Consider the following 20,077-nt stretch of genomic DNA (forward strand, 5'->3'; position numbering starts at 1 on the left):
TTTCGCCGAATTTGAAAATATTGAGTGTTGAGTGTGAGTGAAGAAACCTTACTTGTTTTGTTTTAGTGATACCTCCTACAAAATGGATGCTAGTGATTTAAATCCCATCTCTGACAAAAAATAAAAAGACAAGGAAGACTGGGTGGCAGAACTGTTAGTGACATCTTTATTTGTCTTTGAAAAGTATGGACTCTTCTATTACTCCCGAGTAATCGTCTCCACCTAACATAACAAGGGTAATAGTGTGGGACATGTGTCTGATACCCGTATCTAATTTAGACACTTCAATTCTCTAATTGTTTACAATGTTTAAAAAGAAGAAATTCACATTTGTTAGTTAATAAACACTTATAGCTCTCGATGAGAGATAGAAATTTTATATTTCCACCAAATCCTATTTAAATTCAAATACAATTCTACATTATATCTCATTGAAGAATGTTGTATTATATGCAATTAAATAATTGTCCCTGACATTTTTCCTTATCAATATCCAACTTATGGATATATAAATATCTTAAGACATAGATTATAAAGGCTTCACACTTGGATGTGTACCCACACCTAATATTCTTGCCTGAAGTCATGTAACATAGGCATCTTGTATACAGTTTGGGGTCCAAATTGCAAGATGATGTGTGAGCAAAACAACTTGTTAAGTATCCCAAAAAATCATGGCAACAATGGTTCAGTTGAGTCATTATTAATTATTGCCTGGCTTGAATGTGCTGCATTTTGATTTTTTTTTTTGTTTTGTTTTGGAATCTCTTGCAGAATGGGGAAATTGGTTTTGATGTGCATCCATTTTTTTTTTCAGCATTTGTAAATAGATAGTTGTGAAGTTTTCGCCATGTATCATTTTTCCTGTATTTCTAAGATACTACTGTTAATGTTGAATTTGTGAAAACTGATGCTTCGGTTGAGCAATGATGCCTTGGGACTTCATTAGCTGCAATAGATGGGTCACTTTTTTTAGATCTTTGCATGCAAATTACATCGCAAGTAGTGTTCAATGAAGAGGTAAATAATAGATATATTGGAGGATTATTTATTAAAAAAAGAAGAAGATATATTGGAGGATGCTTGCATTCTATGAATCACTGACACTTACAAGTGCTGTAGTAGTGTTGGACATGAGATATGTATGGGACACGCTATATTTTGATAGATATTGAATGTTTATTACTTTTTTCCTTAGATTTAAATACTTAATAGATCATCACAAAAGAAGATATAAACTTTAAGTGTTAATTTTAAAGTGATTTTTTTTTGTAATTAATCTCAATGGATGTCACAACAACTACCTGTTAAACTGGGTGGAACAAAGGAAGAATATTGATCTCCATGGTTTTCAAAACAAATATTAGCTAGACCTGAATGGTAAACAAGAGTGATATGCAACATGTTTAAATGCTTGAAATTTGGTTTTGTTAAATATGAAGTTTTTGTTTATGCATTTTTGTTGATTTGTGTGGATGAGGAAATGTTCCATCATTTTTATGATTCCTCACATAGTTTTGCCTTTTCAATTTTTATCTGTGATGTTATAATTGTCACATAATTTGAGGATGAGTAGTGCTCACTGCTCCCAATTGCATTTCAGACTCTTAATCCTTAATTTTTACCAAAAAAGGCAAGTTTGATTTTGCCAATTTCCCGTGTTTGGTGCCCATTTTTGGTAATCAGAATCCAAGATTAAGATACCCTCATATGGATGGAATCTCTTTACCATGGAGAAGGGGTAGCATTCTCGTTCTATGTAAGGATTTATTTATTTATTCTGTATATCTAGTTTATAATGGTTATATTCTTTCCTTAATATGTTAATAAACTAAGACCTCGTTTGGGAACAGGCTAATTTAGTAACTTTTTGGCTATTTAGGTAAAAAAAACTTGTATTTTTGGGATGACTTTTTGGCTAATTACGAAAAAATGTGCAAAAAGTAGAGAGAAAAGAGAATCTTTCACTTTTTGGTATGGGTTGTTAGCTTTTTGGCTAATTGGCTAAAATAGCCTCTTGCCAAACGAGGCCTAAATATGAAAATGATCTTGAAGTTTCATTTTCAATATGCATTAATGGTATATCCAAATATTAAATTGGGTATATTCAATTCCCTAACATTCTTAGGCATCTCATACACAGGTATGGAATGTTGATTCCTGAACTCTCTCATTCCTGACCACCAAAAACTCCACAAGTTTTCTAGGTAGGAAAGTGACTGAGTGAGGTAAACTAGGAATGTTATTGACAGGTAGTTGAGAAGATGGTTTGAAGAAATTAGCAAGTGGTTTGACCATGCTTTGTGGAGGTAAGTGGGATGTCTTTGTTTGAACTTGATGGTTATCTAGTTAAGAGGGTTCTGGATTTTGAAAAGCCTAGTTGCATCTGTACTTTCAAAACTATATAATTGAGATTATGAACTTTCTGGTATAATGTAGTTGTCAAAAGGATATTATCGTCTTCATGTAGTATTTGATATTGCTCGAGTATAAGCCTTACGCATTAGATAACCACGTCTACGCAGTGTTCGACAAGCCTGATATGCACATTCTCAGAAAAATGTTTCTAAATTATTCAATCCCTTGTAGGTTTTGTGGATGATTGTAGATACTATTTTCTTATTGAGGGGGTGTTTGGAAAGTGGGTTGGATTAAAATAATCTACTAAAAGATAAAATAGTCTAAAATAGCTAATAAGACAAAATGTCACATTCAATCCATAATTATTTTACTTTTTCTCTCACAATGATCATATCAATTACCAAAAAAAAACAACAACAACAACAATTAACTTTCCAATTATAACTATTTTAGCCAAACTAAAATTGTTAAAAAGTCAAATAGTCAACTTTTCAAAAAGGCCTAAGAGAGTTGCAAACGTTTTAGGTTGATGATGGCTTGCTTGGTTATGTTTTAGGCATTTGTGAGGCTAACAAAAATAGCCAAATTTAGTGAAATCTAGATGCTAAATTGTTTTTAAGTTTTCTAGTAAAACATTTTATCATTTTAGCCTTGAGGGTGAAGGCAGCCTAGTTGTAATCCAGTTCTCACTCTTGTGAGTCTGAGGTGTTGTTTGGCAATTGGGTTGGGTTAGTTTTTTGGTTAAATAGTCACAAAAAGGCAAAATAAATTAAAATTTTAATAAGATAAAATGTCATGTCTACATTATAATTATTTTATTTTTTCTCTCATAAAAGTCAAAAAAGTCAAAAAAATCAACCCAAATGAACTTTTTGCCTGGGTTAAAATAGTTAAAAAACTAAAAAGTCAACACAACTTCCAAAACGAAGCCTTGATCCATGACCCAATAGTTCTACATGTAAATTTCTATGTAATTTAGGGGTGTAAATGAGCCTAGTCAAATTGAGTAGTGAGTTGTTTAAATTTGGTTTGAAAACTTAACGAGTTTCAAGAACGTTTTTTTATCTTGGTTTGTTTTTATCTTTCAAGTTGTCTCGAACAAGCTTCAATCGAGTTAAGCTCAAGTAGTTTAGTGTTTTATAGCCTATAATTTTATAATGTGTAAAATTATTGAGCCAAGTTCGAATCAAGCTCTAAAAATTAATAAAATTTAAAATGTGTTTAAACTTGACTTGTTTATTTCAAATAGCTTTTAACAAATTAAACGCGAGATGAACTCAAATAACTTAGTTTGATTAACAACTATATGCAAGATTGTAAATTATTATTCTATCTTCTTTTCAAAGTTTATGTCTAAGGGTAGGGTATGCAAGAGATGAAGAGAACCAATTTTTTTTTTTTCATTGATCACAGTTTATTTTATGAACATTTTTATGGGATACCCTCTCTTGGAAAGACTAATTATTTTTTATAGTACTTTGGAGGTTGTAGCATGGAGCGGAGGAGGAGGGGATGGCAAAATCCCCTAACCCGATTGTATTTGATTCAACCCGATTTTAATAGAAAAAGTTTGGGAGAACTTTGGCAAGGTAGGGTCGAGTACAGAGGTAGATAGATCAAAATTGTCAATGTTAGGTAAAGTATGAAGTTTTATTGCTAAACTAATTGAGTTTAAAATTAAAAAATCACATACGAAACCCCAAAAAAAACCCGACCTGTTACCCTCCCAATCTTTCAGTAAGGGGCAAGATTTTGACTAGATTTGAAAAACTAGTTCTTACAGTCCAACTGGATCTTATAAAGTGCCTTCCAAATATTGAATTTGAAAGCACAAAACAAAAAAATGAAGTTATGAGATAGTTTTCCATTAATGGCAAGTGGGGGTTGCTTAGTCAAAGCAACAATTGTTTATGCTTTGGAATGTAGTCATACCTAAAATCCATTGAGTAGTTCTTCAACCAATATAGGTTGAGGGTTGTTTCACCAACCAACATAATCTTCTCTCATTCAACTCTCACGTCATTTTCTCTCAATAATAATTTCCCTTTTCCTTCTTTTGGAGATGAATGTGTAGGAATGTGACTTTCTATTTCACTAATCATAAATGATTTCAAGTACGACTTTGCTCGTGACCCCTTTGATTTTTTTTTTAATTTTTTTTTTGGGTACACCAGAAGAACAAAAAAAAAAAAAAAAAACAAACAAACAAACTAGGATGTACACAATATCCGCAACTAGCAAGGTACGGATAACAATAAGATCAACTAGTTGATGTTCGCCTAATTTTGGGTTTATCACTGCACTTTTTGCATTTAATTTCTTCTGTTGTTCAACCTTGAGTTTATTAATTTATTTTTGTCAATTATATTAAGGGTTCGTTTGGCAAGAAGAGTTTGGGGCTTTTTTGGCTATTTTAGTCACAAAAGACAAAATAGACAAAATAGGCTGTTTTAGCCACAAAAAACAAAACATCACATCCAACCCATAATCATTACACTCTTCTCTCACAAAAAAATTCAAAAAAGTCAAAAATTCAAAAAGCCCTTCCCAAATCAAGCTTTTTAGCCCAGGCTAAAATAGCCAAAAAAGTCAAAAAGTCAACCCACTACCCAAACGGAGGCTAAGTTTTAGTTGCAGACTTGGATTGGGGACGAGAGATAGTAGAGATGAGAAATGGAATGGGAATATATATGCAATTAAGAGAATCCTTTGTAATTTTTATTTATTTAATATTTATTTTTTATTTTTTATGCCCAGTAGCGGCCTAGCTTACTCATATGGGATGGATGGGTGCTACGAAGGCCACGATTGAGAATTGATTTTTTTAATAATTTTTAAATTTTATGAGATGAAAAAAATAAATGTATTTAAGAATAATTTTTTTATTTTATTCAAAAATGTAAATTGGTAAGATGTTTGACGCTTTTGTTCTAGTGATTTTTTATTTTTATTTCTTTTTACTTTTTGGCATAAATGACATCAAATTTAGTTTTAGAAAAATTATGAATGATCTAGCTAATGGTGTTCTTAACCCACATTTAATATATATATATATATTTATATTGTTTACTATACACCAACATTACTAGTCAATGATTTAACATTTTTTTAACCATTAAATAGGTGATTATTAAAATAAAATAAAATAAAAAGCAATCCAGGGAAAATCCCTTTCTAATTATGGCCAAATAATAATGAACATGAAGTGGACCTTTTGTAACATATTGTTCATGATGGCCTGTCTGCAACTATTGACTAACATTAAACTTTTGTGTTGGAATGCAAAAAATAAAGAAAAAAAAAATATAGGAACAGGATTGTCTCTACTTTATAGAGTGGATTGCGCGGTATTATTGTTGGTCCATGAAATTTATTATTAGTCGTATTTTAATAATTTGGATCATTTAATATATAGATTTTATTATAGAGTTGAGTAAGGAATTCGTAAAATTCATAATCTGATCCGATTCAGTCCAATCTAGTAGATTTGGATTATTTTTTAAATTCGTAATTCGATTCCGGATTGAAAAGTTAAAAATATGTAGTCTACGGATCGGTTCCAAATTGAATCCCACGGTTTCGGATTAGAACCGATCTGGACCGTATACAAATAGTCTATATTTATATTATATACTCTCCCGCGAAGTATCTTCTCTTATTTCATATAAAACTTAAACTACCTAAATCTGTATAGTATTTCTTTTTGATTTTTAGTTTTAATTTGTAATAGTCTAAATATTTATAGTGGAATCAATTTTTCTAATGGCTGTTTAAATTTTAGAACAATATGTCGCTATTGTAGAACAGTATGTCGCTAATATGATGTTATGTTTATGTTTTTATGAAATTAAAATGTTTTATATTTTTTTTGGTTATTTAATTATGTGAATCTATTGTTTCTAAATCGATTCGATCGGTGTTTAAATTGATTTATTCAAATTGATTCCACGATTTAAATAGATTGGATTGGTTCTAAATTTTCAGGAACCGTAGATAATGAATTAGTCTTGATTTTACCTCAATTCGAACCAATCTGGACCACGCTTACTCCTAGCTTATTGAGTATTTCATCCCTACAAAAAATCACATTGATCGAATATTGAAAGTCCCTTAATTAGATTATATTTTTTCCAATAGTGAATATTATTTTAAAAATAAATTATTGATAAAAATATATTTTGATTAAGAGGTTATCGATATTTGATCAATATAATTTTTTTACAGAGATAAAATATTTGATAAATTTTACATATTAAATGATTTAAATTATCAAAATAAGACTCATAATAGACCCTACGGACCCAATAATATCATTCACTGACGAGTCTTCTCCAAAAAGACATACTATGTCATTATTATTGTTTTTTTGGGGTGAATTATATCTTAAAATTTGAAAAAAAATATATATAATAAATTTCATAATTTTGATATGATTATATCAAATTTTTTTTTTTATTAAGGTTAAATGAATTTGAACTAATGGCTTGTTTGTTTTGATGGAAAATATTTTTTGCATTTTATAGTGTTTGGTATAATTGAAAACAAAAGTCAACAGAAAATATTTTCAATGGATAATGAAAAATATAAGTCTATTTGGGTGAATTTTTTTTCACTTTTGAAAGAAAAAATATTTTTCGAACTAAACTTTTACCAATGCAACCACTATCACCACCATTTCTGTCGCCACCAACACCCCCCCAACACCTCAATTCTACCGTAGCCACTACTACCCCTTAATGCAACTATTAATGTATTAGTTTCAATAACGCAACCAAAACAAATGGAAAATGTTTTTTGTTGGAAAATGTAAGAGTGAGTGAAGTTTGGATTGGTCTAGATTTGGGTAAAATCAGGATCAATCTGTTATTTACGGTTCTTGAAAAATTGAAACCAATCCAATCTGTTTAAATCGTAAAACCAATTCGAACCAATTTATTTAAACACAGATTGGATCGGTTTATGATTACGTATTTACATAATTAAATAACAAAAAAAAAATAACATTTTAATTTCATGAAAACATAAGCATAGTATCATATTAGTTTTACAACAGCAACATGTATTTTCACAATAGCGACATACTGTTCTAGAATTTAAACTGTACGGGGAAGAAATAAACCTTCTCGATAATCTTGTTGATCAAGTTTGCACTCCTCCAAACAACGTTTGCTTTGCCACCTGAAAACACAAATGTGAGCTAGCCGGCGGGTGTGTGCCGGAAACCCCTCCGATGCCTAAGTCAGCAACTAGACAATAGACAATAAGCTCTGTGTATTCTAGAGTAAGAATTGGGATACCTGTATAAAGGTCTGGTCATGAGCTTTTATAGACTTTACTTTGGCACAATCCTAGTAGGATTCCAACTCTCCCTATGAGAGTCCTTCTAGGAATCACACACCCTACTCACTACCAACCAAGTGAGATGGTTTTGCACAATCCTAGTAGGACTATAATCTCCTTAGCAGAGTCCTCCTAGGAGTCATACTCCTACTCACTACCAACCAAGTGAGATGGTTTACACAATTCCAGTAGGACTCTAACTCTCATTAGTAGAGTCCTACTAGGAGTCTCATCACTGCAAACCAAGTGAGATGGCTGAACTTTTTACCTCGGTTATACATTCCTGCCCGAACTGATTTATCTTTGTCCCCTGCCCTTCGGACCGTGTGATCGAAAGCCGATCTAACAGATGCCACCCTGCCGAGCTATACACAACTCGACCCTCGCCAATTGATGCTACCTTCTTTTAATAAGCTGCTGCAACCACACCGAGTTAAGTTACCTCGGTCACACGCTTAAGTAATGATGTAGATGGCGCCCGGCCGAGGTATACCAAGACCAGCGGCCGAGCTATACCAAGCCCGACATCCTTTCTCACCAATACATCGGCTAACCACCAGGCCCACTTATTTCGGATGACATCTTTATCTCGGCTAACATTGCGGTCAGCCAAGTTACTTCAGCTCTGTGATACTTTAAGCACTACTATCAGTCTTGACTTCGAGATGACGCCTTGTAGAGTTATCGTTTAGCTCGGTCCTCTTTCTACTGATACCTCGGTCCATAGTTCGGCCCAAACCCAAAATATGAGATGTCTTCTTGGCCTAAGACCGAGCTACACCAGCCCTTATCTCGGCCCATTACGCAGTCCAACTCCCAAAGAAGACTCTTCCTAGCTCGGCCCAATTTGTTTACAAATTACCCTCTCAATTGCCCCTTAATTCCATTTGCGTAGCATGATTGAGATTATTTTTCCTCCAACCGAGCTAAGAAGTTGTTCGGTTTCACGGCTTGTTCGGTCCCAATAAGCCTTGTCAGTTGCTTAGCATGTCCTTCCACTAATCTGGTACGACGTTATTCCCAGGATACATGGCGTGCCCCCAATATCCTTGTTCTCCTTGTTACCATCGTCATGCCAAAAATTTGAATAACCCTGATTTTTTGCCTTTAACGTATGTATCCTTCGAGTTTGTATACATCGAGTCGTTCTTTCTGTGTCTTGCCAAACAGACTAACTCGATTTATACGAACCTTGCCAACCTATTTTGACCGAGGTAACCATCATCCCGACCAAAGAGTCTCAGAAATTTTGTTGGACATACCTGCCAACTTCCTGCAGCTTAGATCCTTATCTCAGCTTAGGAGAAGTAAGTGTTGGTTTTTCCAGTCAATCACTCTTTAGCCGATATCCTTACTTCGGCTAAAAAGTACCAAGTGTTGGTTTAATCTAGCCAACCACTCTTTAGCCGATATACTTACTTCGGCTAAAGAGTACCAAGAGTTGGTTTAATCCAGCCAATCACTCTTTAGCCGATGTCCTTACTTCGGCTGAAGAGTACCAAGAGTTGGTTTAATCTAGCCAACCACTCTTTTAGCCGATGTCCTTACTTCGGCTGAAGAGTACCAAGAGTTGGTTTAATCCAGCCAACCACTCTTTAGCCCGATGTCCTTACTTCGGCTAAAGAGTACCAAGAGTTGGTTTAATCCAGCCAACCACTCTTTAGCCCGATGTCCTTACTTCGGCTAAAGAGTACCAAGAGTTGGTTTAATCCAGCCAACCACTCTTTAGCCGATGTCTTTACTTCGGCTAAAGAGTACCAAGAGTTGGTTTAATCCAGCCAACCACTCTTTAGCCCGATGTCCTTACTTCGGCTAAAGAGTACCAAGAGTTGGTTTAATCCAGCCAACCACTCTTTAGCCGATATCCTTACTTCGGCTAAAGAGTACCAAGTGTTGGTTTAATCTAGCCAACCACTCTTTAGCCCGATGTCCTTACTTCGGCTAAAGAGTACCAAGTGTTGGTTTAATCCAGCCAACCACTCTTTAGCCCGATGTCCTTACTTCGGCTAAAGAGTACCAAGAGTTGGTTTAATCCAGCCAACCTCTAAGTTGGTTATTCCGGTCAACCTAGAGTAAAGTGTTTGGTTATTCTGACCAAACGTCCTGCAGCCTGGATCCTTATCCTGGGCTTAGGAGGGGTGTTGGTTTACTCCAGCCAACCTCTAAGTTAGTTTTTCCAGCTAACTTAGAATAAAATGTTTGTAATGTGCCTAAACTTCACTAAAGCTAACTTTACAGAGAACAACTCATGCTGAAAAGAATTGATTGTTTTATTGAGGAAAAAGAAATTACATATGTTTGAAAAGCTAAAAATAAAATAACTTAAGATTGGCCGTGTTCCATGGTCTAGGGATTGCTTTGCCGTCCTTGTCTTGTAGGTGGTATGCCCCTTTGCCTGCTAACCCAACCACTTTGTAAGGACCTTCCCAGTTTGGCCCTAACTTGCCATCTCCTGGTATCAAGGTGTTTCCCATCACTTTGCGCAGTACCCAATCGCCGATCTTGAATTTTCTTGGATGCACTGTCTTGTTGTATTTTCTGGATAACTCTTGTTGGTATGAGGCAATGTGAACCAGTGCTTTTTCTCTTCTTTCTTCCGCAAGGTCGAGTTCCAATGCTATGGCTTCTCCATTCAAGTCTGGATCAAAATTTTCGCTTCGAATTGTGGGGAGGCCAACTTCCAGTGGGATTACTGCTTCCATTCCGTAGGCTAAGGAGAATGGTGTCACTCCTGTTGATCGTCGAGGTGTGGTGCGGTAAGCCCATAAAACATGAGGAAGTTCGTCTGCCCACTTGCCTTTTGCCTTTTCTAACCTTTTCTTCAGTCCATCCAAGACGACTTTATTTGATGCTTCTGCTTGGCCATTTGCTTGAGGATATGCCGGTGTAGAATTAGAGAACTCTATCTTGTACTCTTCACAAAAGCCTCTGAAGATTCTGCCGTCGAATTGAGTGCCATTGTCAGAAATTAGGGCTTTTGGTATGCCAAACCGAGTGATGATGTTTTGCCAGACGAACTTTTTCACATATTTTTCCTTGATTGACGCCAATGCTTCTGCTTCCACCCACTTTGTGAAGTAGTCTATTGCTGCGAGAAAGAACTTCCTGTTGCCGGGTGCTGTTGGAAGTGGTCCTACTATGTCCAAGCCCCACATTGCGAAAGGCCAAGGGCTAGTTAATGGTAGGAGTTCTCTTGCTAGTTGATGTATTTGGTGTGCGAATTTTTGGCATTTCTCACACTTCTTCACATACTTCTCCGAGTCTGCCTGCATGTATGGCCACAAATATCCTTGTGAAATGGCCTTGTAAGCTAGCGATCTTTCTCCTTGATGGCTTCCGCACACCCCTTCGTGTATTTCGAACAAGAATGCTTCCACTTTGCTGGGATGAACACACTTTAGGTAAGGTCCTGAAAATGACTTCTTGTATAATGCCAAAGATGGGGAGAGCCAAAATCGCTGCGACTTTGCTCTTATTCTGTTGGCTTCTTTTTTCTCTTCTGGTAAGATGTTGTCTTTTAAGAACTGGATGACGGGATCCATCCAAGAGGGGCCTAGTTCTGCACAACACACCTCTTCTGCTTCGGGGTCTTCAATGCTTGGTCTAGGTAGGTAGTCGATCAGTAGTGGATGAGGTATGGAGGTATTTGCCATTGAGGCGAGGCCTGCTAGTTCGTCTGCTCTGCTGTTTTCCTCCCTGCCGATTTGTTCTATCCTTACTACTTCAAATTTCTTGATCTCTGTTCTGACCAATTCTTGGTACTTGGCCATCCTATCATCCTTTGCTTCATAGTCGCCAGAAATTTGGTTTACCACCAGCTGTGAGTCGCTGTATACCATTAGTTCGGTGGCCTTCACGTAGTATGCTGATTTGAGTCCTGCGAGAAGCGCTTCATACTCCGCTTCGTTGTTTGATGCTGGGAAGCCAAGGTTGATTGCTTGCTCTACAACCAGGCCGTCTGGTGAGATGAGGACTATGCCAAGTCCTGAACCATGCCGGTTGGATGCTCCGTCCACAAAGAGCTTCCACATCTCTCCGACGAACAACTTCCAGCAAGTAGAGGGGTCAGATGATGTCGTAGGGTCAAGAATGTTGCTAGTGTTTTCAAGGTCCATGCTTGCTGTCTGCCCCTCGCCATCTGATTGTACTGTTGGTGAGTCTTGGTTTGTTTCTTCCTTGCTGTCTTTAGTTTGGTTTGCCTTGGAGTCTGACCGAGTGCTTTCTGCTAGGGGTTGTGCTATTCCGGCGTCAACTTTCATCCCTAGTTCGATTGTGTCAGTTAGGTCGACTGGGCAGATATGATGACTTCCAGGAGTAAATTCTGTGACGAAGTCTGCCAAAGATTGGGCCTTTACTGCGGTTCTGGGTTGGAACTTGATGTCGAATTGTCCCAACTCTACTGCCCATTTCAAGATTCGCCCAGAAAAGTTCGCCCTCTCAAACAAAGCTTTTAGTGAAAAAGCTGTGAGGATGACTATGGTGTGGGCATGAAAGTAGTGTGCCAATTTCCTGGAGGCCATCATTAAGGCTAATGCTAATTTTTCCAAGGGCAAGTACCTTGTTTCGGCCCCTAGCAATGTCTTGCTGACATAATAGATGGGCAGATGCTGGATTCCTTCTGCACGAACCAACACTGCGCTAATTGCATGCTGAGAGACTGCCAGGTACAAGAAGAGTTCTTCACCAGGTAATGGGGTAACAAGCAGTGGTGGGGAAGACATATATTCCTTCAAGCTTTCTAGAGCTTGGTCGCATTCTTCGTCCCACTCAAACTTAGCCTTTAAAGCTTGAAAGAATGGTCGCAGTCTGTCTGATGACCGGCTTATGAACCGATTGAGCGCAGCCGCCATGCCGGTGAGATGCTGCACTTTTTTGACTGAGTTTGGTCTCTCCAAATCCTGGATTGCTTTGATCTGAGAGGAATCTGCTTCTATACCTCGGTTGGTCACAAGGAAGCCCAAGAATTTGCCAGATCCTACTCCGAATGCACACTTGGACGCATTAAGGCGCAACTTGTGCTTCTTTAGGATCTCAAACATCTCTCCTAGGTCCTTAAGATGGTCATTCTCATCCTTGCTCTTGACCACCATGTCGTCGATGTAAGCCTCCATTGTTCTGCCTAACAATGGTTCAAACATCTTGGTGACCATCCGTTGGAATGTTGCCCCTGCGTTTTTCAGGCCAAAGGGCATGACCTTGTAACAGTATAATCCTCTTGGAGTTGTAAAAGATGTGATCTCCTGGTCTGGTTCATGCATGGCGATTTGGTAGTAGCCTCTGCATGCATCCAGGAAGCTAAGTCGGTTGTGCCCCGCCGTCAGGTCTACCAGTTGATCTATCCGTGGTAAAGGAAAGCTATCTTTTGGGCACGCCTTGTTGACTGTTTTGTAGTCGACGCAGACACGCCATTTGCCATTCTTCTTTGGCACTACGACCGTGTTGGAGATCCATTTTGGGTAGTGCACTTCTCTAATTGCTCCTGCCTCCAGCAGGTTACCTACTTCTTCTACTACTATTTCGGCATGGTGAAGTGCCGATCTGCGAGTGCGCTGAATGACTGGTCTGGCGGATAGGTGGACATTGAGTTGGTGATAGATGAAGTTTGGATCAATGCCTGGCATGTCGTAGGGTGTCCAGGCGAACACTTCGATGTTAGAGGTTAAGAATTCTAAGACCTCTAATCTCTCAATGCTGGACAACGACGAACCGAGCAAAAAGAACTTATCCGGGTTCTTTTCATCTATTCTTACCTCTACCAAGTCCTCCACTGCTTTCTGATCCGTCGCTTTGCCGACTTTTGCGAATAGCTCATTACTTTCGGGTTCTTCCACCGAATGAACGTATCCTTTGGCAGCGCGGCTGCCATTCACCGTGACGAAGCATTGTTTTGACATGATCTGATCTCTATAAACTTCTTCAATTATATCGGTGTCGTTGGGGAACCGCATTACCTGGTGGTAAGATGACGCCACTGATCGCATGGCATGCAGCTATGTCCTGCCCAAGATAATGTTGTAAGTGGAGGGGACCTTCAATACCCAGAACTCCACTTGTTTCGTCACGCTTCCTGCTCTGATTGAAAGAATTATTTTACCGACCGGCCATTCTGGCATGGAGTTGAATCCAATTAGGGGAGATACGGCAAGCGCCAAGTCTTTGTTTTGCAGTTTTAATTGTTTAAATATTTCGTAGTACATGATTTCGCATGAACTTCCCTGGTCAATCAGAATCCGCTTGACGTCAAAATCCTTGACTCGGAGAGTGACGACTAGGGCATCATTGTGAGGACAGTATATTCGATCCAAGTCTTTATTCGAAAAAGACATGACGTTTGTTGCCTCTGTCTTCCCTTTCTTGATGGCAGGTTGAGCACTTAGCACCTCCCTTAAGTGTTCAGCCTTTTTGATTGATCCTCTGAGCTCACATACACGCTCAGGTTCAAAGACTCCATGTATCACATTAATAACGCCTTGAGGTGGGTCGTTGATCGGCATTCCGTTGGGGTGGTTATGGTCCTGGGGGGCTGGTTGCGTCCCTCCTTCAATGTATTTATCCAAGTGACCTGCTGCCACCAATTCTTCCAAGTGTTGTCTCAATGGCGTGCAGTTTTCAGTGCGGTGCCCCTTTTCTTTGTGGAAGGTGCACCGTGATTTTTCGTCATAGTCCTTCTGAGCTTCTCCTAGCTTGGCTGGCCACTTGACGAAAGGCTCATCTCTTATTTCGCTCAGAATCCGATATATCGGTTTCTTAAACACCGTGGTTATGGCAGTGCGGATTCTCAACCATCTTTTATCCGGGTCTTCTCCGTTATCTCGTCTACCACGTCCGTTTCTGTTCTGACGATCTACTACATTAACCTTTGCTGAGGTTTTCTTTTCTGGTACTGCGGTCGTACCAGATTTTGCTTTGGCACGTGCGCCATCCTTTTCTACCCTGATGTGCTGATGTACTCTTTCCATCAGGGCTTCCATGGTGAGGGGTGGTGTCATGGTGATCGAGTCCCTTAGTCTGTTCCCGACTGGTAGGCCTCTTTTATATTGTGCAATGGCGAGATTGGTGGGGCAGTCCCCAATCTGATTGAATGTCTCCCAGTAGCGACTGTTGTAGGATCTTAGGCTCTCTTTATCGCCTATGTCGATGGAGAGTAGCTGGTCGATCTCCACCGGGGTTTTAGTGTTTGTTCGGAACCTTGTTACGAATGCTTCTGCCAATTGTGCCCAGGAGGCTATGCTGCCCTCTGGAAGTTTCTCGAACCAAGTCAAGCCTAGGTCGCCAAGGCTTGATAGGAAGAGTATACACATCAAGGCCTCGTTTCGCCTGTACACAGCCATGACCTGGCGAAAGCGGCTTAAGTGTGAGTAGGGATCCGTCTTCCCTTCATATGTAGTGAATTTCGGTTGAAGGAAGCCTGATGGTAGGGGCACGTTTTCAATCACCGGAACAAACGAAGAAGTCTGCAGCCTTGCTAATGCTTTGTCCGTTGGTTCGTAGGCTGGGCGCGGTATTGGCATTCCAACCTCGACGTTTCCATGCGTCCGAGGAGCCAACCGTTGTAAGGCAGAAACTCTGTGTGGATCTCTTGCCTTGGCATCCTCCTTGCATCGTGTCTTTTCATCGAGCACGGTTCGTGAGTCGGATGATCTGGGTAACTCCGTCTGTCTAGATCTGGTTTGGTGTGAATGCGAGGGCCAATACGTGCTTCCTTCAGTGTATGATCTTTCAGATCTCGTCCTCTCAGACCTGGAGTGACGAGTTCTGGAAGACCAGGATTGAGTATCGCATGTCCTGAGGCTTCTGCTCTCTCCTTGCGAGGGTGTGGTATTCCTACTACGATTTTCTGAGTGGCGAGGGGGCGTCTTGTTTTTACGCCCCTCTCCTGTCGCCACTTCTTTTTTCTTCATCTGGCGCTTCAAGGCCTCCATGTCCGCCGCCATCTTTCTTATTAATTCATCTTGCTCCTTCACGCGATCTTCCAGAGCTTGAGGATCAATCCTCCGCCTTTGCCTATCAGGACTTTGCGAACGAGAGTGACAGGGGCTGTTAGTTCGCCTCCCCCTAGTATCCCTCCTGGTGTTATGTCGTTGGGGCTCCAAATCTGCCATGGGAGGGATAGAAGGTAGTCCTTCACGCCTTGCGCCCCCATCTGGAGTTTGTCCGTCGATGGCGGACTGTGGCAATTCTTTAATGTGCGCCATTGTTTCTGAAGAGGAGAAGCTTAATCAAGAGGTTTCGTTCTGTCTGTTTTTCCCACAGATGGCGCCAATTGTACGGGAAAGAAATAAACCTTCTCGATAATCCTGTTGATCAAGTTTGCACTCCTCCAAACAACGTTTGCTTTGCCACCTGAAAGCACAAATGTGAGCTAGCCGGCGGGTGTGTGCCGGAAACCCCTCCGATGCCTAAGTCAGCAACTAGACAATAGACAATAAGCTCTGTGTATTCTAGAGTAAGAATTGGGATACCTGTACAAAGGTCTGGTCATGAGCTTTTATAGACTTTACTTTGCCACAATCCTAGTAGGATTCCAACTCTCCCTATGAGAGTCCTTCTAGGAATCACACACCTTACTCACTACCAACCAAGTAAGATGGTTTTGCACAATCCTAGTAGGACTATACTCTCCTTAGCAGAGTCCTCCTAGGAGTCATACTCCTACTCACTACCAACCAAGTGAGATGGTTTACACAATCCCAGTAGGACTCTAACTTTCCTTAGCAGAGTCCTACTAGGAGTCTCATCACTGCAAACCAAGTGAGATGGCTGAACTTTTTACCTCGGTTATACATTCTTGCCCGAACTGATTTATCTCCGTCCCCTGCCCTTCGGACCGTGTGATCGAAAGCCGATCTAACAGATGTCACCCTGCCGAGCTATACACAACTCGGCCCTCGCCAATTGATGCTACCATCTTTTAATAAGCTGCTGCAACCACACCGAGCTAAGTTACCTCGGTCACACGCTTAAGTAATGATGTAGATGGCGCCCGGTCGAGTTATACCAGGACCGGCGGCCGAGCTATACCAAGCCCGACATCCTTTCTCACCAATACATCGGCTAACCACCAGGCCCACTTATTTCGGCTGACATCTTTACCTCGGCTTACATTGCGGTCAGCTAAGTTACTTCGACTCTGTGATACTTTAAGCACTACTATCAGTCTTGACTTCGAGATGACGCCTTGTAGAGTTATCGTTTAGCTCGGTCCTCTTTCTACTGATACCTCGGTCCATAGTTCGGCCCAAACCCAAAATATGAGATGTCTTCTTGGCCTAAAACCGAGCTACACCAGCCCTTATCTCGGCCCATTACGTGGTCCAACTCCCAAAGAAGACTCTTCCTAGCTCGGCCCAATTTGTTTACAAATTACCCTCTCATAAACAATTATAAGAAAATTGGTTCCACCATAAGTATTTAGATTATTACAAATTAAAACTAAAAACTAACAAACAAAAATAATAAAACAAGATACTATGTGGGTTTAGGTTTAGATTTAGGTTTTATATGAAATAAAAGAAAATACTATATGGGAGGGCGTATTGTATACGGTCTGGATCTGTTTCAATTCGAAACCGTGGGGTTCAATTTGGAACTGATCTGTGGACTACGAATTTTTAATTTTTCAATTTGGAACCAAACTACGGATTTAAAATACTAATCCAAACTTACCGAATTGGACTGAACCGGATTGGATTACGAATTTTATGGATTCCTTGCTCAGTCCCAAGAAAATGTTTTCCGTTGAAACAAACGGAGCATAATATAAATGGTGTGAAATCATGAAAAAGAAATGATAATATCATTTTTTATTCATGTAACTATCAAATTATTGATAAAAATATAATTAAGGCTAAGTTTGGCTACAAAGAAAAAAGTGCACTTATTTCATCTTTTTATCTTTTTTGGGTCACATTAATCAACATCTCCTCTCTACTTTTTCTACACATAATACAAAAAAAAGTCAAAAAGTACACTTATTTAGTCTTTCCAAACTAGGCCTAAATACCATATGTATTAATGTGATGCTGTTTGCACTTTTTTCTTTTTTATTGATGTTAATCCATATGTACATGTTTGTTTGGTTTCATCAATAAAGACATCATTTTTTTTATGATAAAAAAAAAAACTATGTGAATTAAAACTTTAACGGGCTCAGCATAATTATGTTAAAATTATAAAATTTATTGTATTTTCTATAAACTTCAATTAGTTTAGTGTAATTACTCTTATTTTTTTTTTTTATCACTTTGCATGACCAGGACTCCATCTATTTCTTGAATACTCTTGTTTACTTATTTGTTTAAAGTTGATAATCAAAAAGTTGGTCGATGTAATTTTTTTTCTAAGTTGAAAGTTGATAATAAAAAATCATAAGTTACGAACATATTTTTTATTCCTACTTTCATATAATTATTTTTTTTACCAACGTTTATAAGTTAATTTTATCTCAACAACAACCACAAGCAGGATTTGCACTACTTATTTTGATATATATTTTAAAATAAAAAAGGTTAGCTCAAACTCAATAAGCTATATCAAGGCCAATATTGCTATAAAAAATTATTAAATTGTATATTTGTAATGATGAGAGAATATTTAAATTATTTAAACCTGATCCAATTTCAGACCCAAAGGGGCCAAAACCAAAATCATCTCCACAGTTACTTGGACTGCGACATTAATGTATTTAAAAAAAGAAAAAAGAAAATAGAGTGTATTCTTTCCAAGCTTGACCATGATTAATTGAAAATAAAGTTTAAAAAAATGGAAGGAATATAAACAGAAAAGATTATGATGCACCCCTTTTAAAATTATGTGTATAATAATTTTTTTCTAAATTAAAGAAGTGAGTCAAACACTCAAGTTGTCCACTAATCCAATGGTGACATTTTAGCTTCGTTTTTTTTTTGAGGAAATATCATTTTACTCTCCAAACTTTCACTCATTTTTTAAATTGACCCTTAGATTTTGATTAATATTAATTTTACATCTAAACTTTTGAAATTTTAATCAATTTAGCCCCATGCCGTCACATTCCGTCTACAATTGGACGGAATGTGCTGACGTGACATCAAAATTCATAAGAAATTTCATTTTACCCCTCAAACTATATTTTAAAAATTAATTTACCACCCAAATTAAAAATCAATTGGCCCCCCAAACTATACATTAAAAATCAATTTACCCCCACGCCAGCATATTTCGTCCAATTGTAAACGAAATGTGACGGCAGGAGCCAAATAGATCAAAATTTTGAAAACTTAGGTGTAAAATTGATATTAATTAAAGTCTGAGAGTTAAATTGAAAAACATATGAAAGTTTGGGGGAGAAATGATATTTTCTTTTTTCTTTTTTTGTATAGGGATAATGTGGTCACTGCTTTTGGTTCAGATTTTTTGTCTCCTTTTTCTCAGCTTCCAAACAAAATAAAAAAATTAAAGGTCCTGTTTGGCTATCCTTATAATTTTTTTATTTTTATTGTTTTCAGAAATTTGTAATATTTCTTTTTAACATTCTAAGTTCAAGTTTAAGTAATATTTTAGTTAGGAGTTGGTTAAAATTTTAGTTTATCGATTTTGGAGTTGGCTTTCTGCATAATTTTTTATTTATTTATTTATTTTCTTTGTTTTCAATGAAGTTTTTAAAAAATTTCAAAAAATTTTACACGTCTTGATCAGTTGAATTGAAAATTTAAGAAGACTAATAAAAGCAAAAAACGATCGGCTTTTTACCTTCTTTTTTTTTTATAGGTTTGGGGGGGGATAATTGATCAGTGTATTGGTTGAATTTTTTTTTCCAGATTCATGATAAATTTTATAAATTTTAATTATTAAAGTTATAAATTATGTCAGGAGTATGTAATTATTTTTTAAAACCACACCTGATGTGTAATTTTTCTTTCTTTTTTTTGTCTCAAGTAATTTATTTTTAATTTGTTTTTATTTTTTAGATTCGTCTACACAAAAAGGATTAGAAAAATAAAAAACTTAAGCATAATTTTGAAAACAATTACTAAAACCAAATTTTTAAAATAAAAATGTTAGTTTTTTAGTTGGATGTCAAACACCCCCAATTTACCAAAAAAAAAATATGCTAAAAAAATTAATTTATTGGCAATATTCTTAAAATAAATTATTTATTTATATTTTTATATGAAAAACTAGTTTGTCGTCAAGAATGTTTTAGCAAAATGATTTTTTTTAACAATAAGCTATCCTTCAAACTATAGCTAAATGAAGCCTAAAGTTATATCGTGTTAAGGTATATAACTTTAAAAACTAAATCATTTTGTTTAGTTTTGAATTTTTAAAAATAATTTTTTTTTTCTTGTTTTGTTATCTTGAGTAATTTTTTTTTAGTCATTTTTTTAATGTTAAA

General features: G+C 37.4%; 1 long non-coding RNA gene across 1 annotated transcript; it reads left to right on the plus strand.

The window, feature by feature from the left end:
* Positions 1-1,626: 1,626 nt before the first annotated feature.
* Positions 1,627-2,278, plus strand: LOC145820609 (uncharacterized). Its single transcript, XR_014362492.1, has 2 exons — positions 1,627-1,759; positions 2,144-2,278. It is a non-coding gene; the product is annotated as an uncharacterized LOC145820609 (long non-coding RNA).
* The last annotated feature ends 17,799 nt before the right edge of the window (positions 2,279-20,077 follow it).

The sequence above is a fragment of the Camellia sinensis genome, chromosome 2, assembly GCF_055761805.1.
Source record: "Camellia sinensis isolate YWXY chromosome 2, ASM5576180v1, whole genome shotgun sequence".
Lineage (NCBI taxonomy): Eukaryota > Viridiplantae > Streptophyta > Magnoliopsida > Ericales > Theaceae > Camellia > Camellia sinensis.